The following is a 4,550-nucleotide window of genomic DNA, read 5'->3' as shown; positions in this document are numbered from 1 at the left end:
TCTATTTACCTGCAAATTTCATTATTTCATCTTTCTTTACTGCTGAATAGAACCCCATCTATTGTAAAGATTTGGTGTATGATCCACAAATTAGGGAGAACATACGTCTTTTGCTTTTCTGAGTCTGTGTTACTTCTCTCAGTATAACAGTTTCTAAATCTATTTACCTGCAAATTTCATTATTTCATCTTTCTTTACTGCTGAATAGAACCCCATCTATTGTAAAGATTTGGTGTATGATCCACAAATTAGGGAGAACATACGTCTTTTGCTTTTCTGAGTCTGTGTTACTTCTCTCAGTATAACAGTTTCTAAATCTATTTACCTGCAAATTTCATGATTTCATCTTTCTTTACTGCTGAGTAAAACTCCATCGTATATATGAACCACATTTTCATTATCCACTCATCAATTGAGGGACACCTAGGTTGCTTCCATCTCTTAGCTATTGTGAAAAGAGCAGCAACAAACATGGATGTACAAGTGTCTCTGCAATAAGTCTGGTGACTTTTGGCTGTAGAAAATTTGCATATATGCAAATTACTTTTTAGTGGTTCCTCCAGGAATGTTTTTGATGTCATACATTTTAATTCATCATGTTTTGTATTCCACAAGACATTTTATTGTTTTACATATATTTTTAGTGTGTGTACATGTGTGTGTGCATGTATCATGGACAACTTTCTGGAATTGGTTCTTTCCTTTCACCATGTGGGTCCTGGGGATCAAATTCAGATCTTTCCCTCTTTAGGCTTGGTGGCAACTTCCACTTCCTTTACCCACTGAGCCATCTTGCCAGCCCCACCAGGCATTTTAGGAAGTCTTAAAACAGTCTCAAACCTACAGAAGAATTTTAAGCACTATTTTTGGTACTCTTTTTAAATACCTCACTTGGTGCTCTATTATTTCTACACAATTTTATGTATATTTTCTAAAAAAAACATACTGCACTGCTATATGTAAAATACAGAGTAGTTTGCTATAAACCTGTAATGGAGCCATGAATATAAGAAAATTATCATCGAGGAGCTGGAGAGTTGGCTCAGTGATTAAGAGCACTGAGTGCTCTTGCAGAGAACCGGGCTCCATTCCCAGCATCCACTTGATGGCTAACAACTGTCCTAACTCCAGTTCCAGGGGATCTGACACACTCTTTTGTCCTCCGTGGGTACTGCATGACACGGATGCACTTACATACATGCAGGCAATACACTTATACACAAAAAATAAAAATTAAAAAAAAGAAAATGATCTTTGATACAGTGCTACCATCCAATCTTCGGATCCCATTCAAGTTCTGCCATTTGTGCCTTAAAGCCACAGAATCCAATTCGGAATGAAGCACTGCATTTGGTTGTAATGTCTATTCAACATCCTTCAATTTTCAACACTTCCTCCATCTTTTCTCGATTTCTTTGAGTTTGACACTTGAAGATAAAAGTCTAGTTATTTTGTAATCTGCCCCATAACTTGGATTTATCTGATGTTTCCTTGTGTTTATATTTTAATTATTAATTTTTGGCAGGAGCATAGAAGAAATAATGCTTTTTTCTTTCATGGCATTTTACCAATGAGCACATAATTTCACTGTGTTTTATTACTGAGAATGTTCGTTTGATTGTAGATGTTCATGTTGATGATGCTTGTTCCTTTGATTAAGGTGATATCTTCTAGACTTCTCTGTTATGAAGCTTTTGTTTTTTTGTTTTTTTGAGATGGGATATCCCTGCAGCCCCAGCTGGCCTAGAACTCATTCTGTAGACCAGACTGGAATCAATCTCACAGAGATTCGGCTGCCTCTCTTTCCTGAGTGCTGGGATTAAAGGCATGCTTTGTCTTTGCCATTGTTAAGTATCTTGTGGAGAAAAATCCTGATTCTATCTATCTGTCTATGTATCTGTGTTTCAATGTATTATCTACCTATCTAATCATCTATCATCTATCTATCCATCATCTGTTTTTGCAGCCAATGAGGGACTGGATATATTCATACATACATAGATACACACACACACACACACACACACACATCAGACTCACTAGTCATATTCATCAGCCTTCTCATTCATTCACTCATGTCAATGTGGAATCATGGCTTCCTACTTCATTTAGTAGTTTTTAGTATGCTATTGTGATATTCAAATTGAGCCAGAGGGAGCCCTTTAAAGCAGGCTTCTGTGTCTTTTTAACATTTCCTCATAATTCTTTAAGCAATTCTTTATTTTTAGGGATAAAAAGGAAGTTCCGAACTTATTTTATGTCTCACTCCTTGGAATTAGCCTTTTCTCCCAAGAGCCTTGGTTCCTTTGGGTAGAGAATGGTATTTAGAAACCAAGTCTTGTATGTCAAGCATGTTCATTGTTATTAGCATGTTGTTCCTTCCAGGCTTCCTCAATGGGTTAACAGTGAGAAACTTGATTCTTGTCTAAACCAATCAGCAGTTGCTGAAATTCTCCCTTGTGTCACGAATATGTTATACTTATTTAAAGTCTATATTTGAGAATTCAATAACTGAATCTTTTATGAGTCTGTATATATTGTTCATATTCTCCTGATTTTGGCTTGTTGTTGCTTTTTAAATATTTTATTTATTATTTTCACTTTATTTATATGAATATATTGCCTGCATATGTGTAAGTGCTCCTGTGTTGTGTAATCCCCATGGAGGTCAGAAGAAGATGTTGGAGTTCCTGGAACTGGAGTTACGGACAGTTGTTAGCTGCCATGTGGGTGCTGGGAATTGAACTCCTACCCTCTGCAAGAATAGCTAGTGCTCTATTGCTGAACCATCTCTCCAGTCTGCTAGTTGTTATTTTTAGCATGCCCCATTATAAGTAGTTGAATGCTGAACACAATATAAAGTGTAGAAGAGTTAGTTTGAGTTGCTGATTGATTTTCTTTTCTTGTAGATGGGATATGATATTTTTTTCCTTTGACAGTAACTCAAGGCAAGGATAGATGACAATCTTAATCTGATTAGAGATTGAGACTGTGCTTAAGATCTTATAAACATGATCTATTTCCCATTCACTTCTATTCCTCGGATATGGTTCTTGGTGGGAGGAAGGTGGGAATCTGAGATTTTATGGTATTAACCATGGCTCCTCTTTCTTCATGGGTCCTCAATTTCGTTTCCTTCCTCTAAGATCCATGGCACATCTTGAGCTCTCAGACAGGTTTTTCCATCATTTTCTACTAAGGCATTTAACTTTTTATCCACAAATTTCAAACTGGCAAAATTTTTAGAAACAAAGATGTAGCCAAATATCGATCTGGCTCACCTGTCTCTTGCCCTAGGTTTCCTTCCTGTCCAGAGTTTTGGCTTATCGCTTCCTTGCTATCTTGATGTCCCTCCAGTGTAATCAAGTAAATTTTTATGTGCTATTCAGAATTTTAAAATTGAGACAGGCTCTCATCATGTAACCCAGACTGACCTGGAATGTAAAAACCTTCTGCCTCAATTTCCCGAGTCTTGGAATTGCAGGTGAGTACCACCATGCCTGGATGTTCAGCTTTTATAGTTATTCTCTATGGGATGGTTAAGGAGAAATAAATCTGCCTTTGACAGGAGAAGAAATTGGTTTTACTTGTAAGAAATTACTCTGGCTCTTTTTGCTGCATCGACTGTAAGAATGAAGACCATTCTCAGCAATCACATTGTTGATATTCCAGAAAATGTTGACATCACTCTGAAGGGATGTACAGTTATGGTGAAGGGTCCCAGAGGAGCTCTCTGGAGGCTCTTGAATCACATCAATGTAGAGTTCAGTCTTCTTGGAAAGAAAAAGAGGAGGCTTCAAGTTGACAAATGGTGGGGAAATCGAAAGGCTAATATTGATACTATCTGTAGTTATGTACAGAACATGATCAAAGGGCTTTCATTATAGGATGAGGTCTGTGTATGCTCACTTCTCCACCAAAGTTCTTATTCAGGAGAATAGGCCTCTTATTGAAATCTGAAATGTCTTGAGTGAAAAATATATGCAGGGTTCAGATGAGGATAGGTGCTGCTTGTTCTGTTTATCCAGTCCAGAAAGATGAATTAATCCTTGAAGGAAATGATATTGAACTTGTTTTACACTCAAGAGTTTTGATTCAGTAAACTCTAACAGTTGAAAACAAGGATTTTAGAACATTTTTGGATGGTATGTGTATTTCTAAAAAAGGGACAGTACGGCAGGCTGATGAATAAGGTCTAACTTACTCAGTTACAGAAACAAGATCCTGGATTATAAAAAGCAACTTGTGGTACTTTAATGATGCAATAAAAGATTTCTATTGATTTAGGATGTAAAAAAAGATTACTCTGGATACAGTGTGTAGAATTTAAAGGGGGCATGGATGGTTGCAGGGAAGCTTGTTAAAATGATGGCTTGGACTAGGGTGAAAATAGACAGTTGGAGAAATGGAGGAAGGATGAGGAGAGCTGAAGGGAAACAGTAGAGCAATGACTTCATTTTGTAAAATAAGCATTTATATATGATCTATGGTTGACCAAATAATGCAACTTTATGTATATGATTTAAAGTGAAAAGGGTAACTAGACTGGG

At 36.8% G+C, this 4,550-nt stretch overlaps 1 pseudogene; it reads left to right on the top strand.

Annotated features, from left to right (window-relative positions):
• The first annotated feature begins 3,632 nt into the window (after positions 1-3,632).
• Positions 3,633-4,192, top strand: LOC108490489 (annotated as a pseudogene).
• Positions 4,193-4,550: the final 358 nt, after the last annotated feature.

Source organism: Nannospalax galili, unplaced genomic scaffold, assembly GCF_000622305.1.
Source record: "Nannospalax galili isolate Female #2095 unplaced genomic scaffold, S.galili_v1.0 scaffold371, whole genome shotgun sequence".
Classification (NCBI taxonomy): Eukaryota; Metazoa; Chordata; class Mammalia; order Rodentia; family Spalacidae; genus Nannospalax; species Nannospalax galili.
This window is presented reverse-complemented; position numbering and strand designations above follow the sequence as displayed.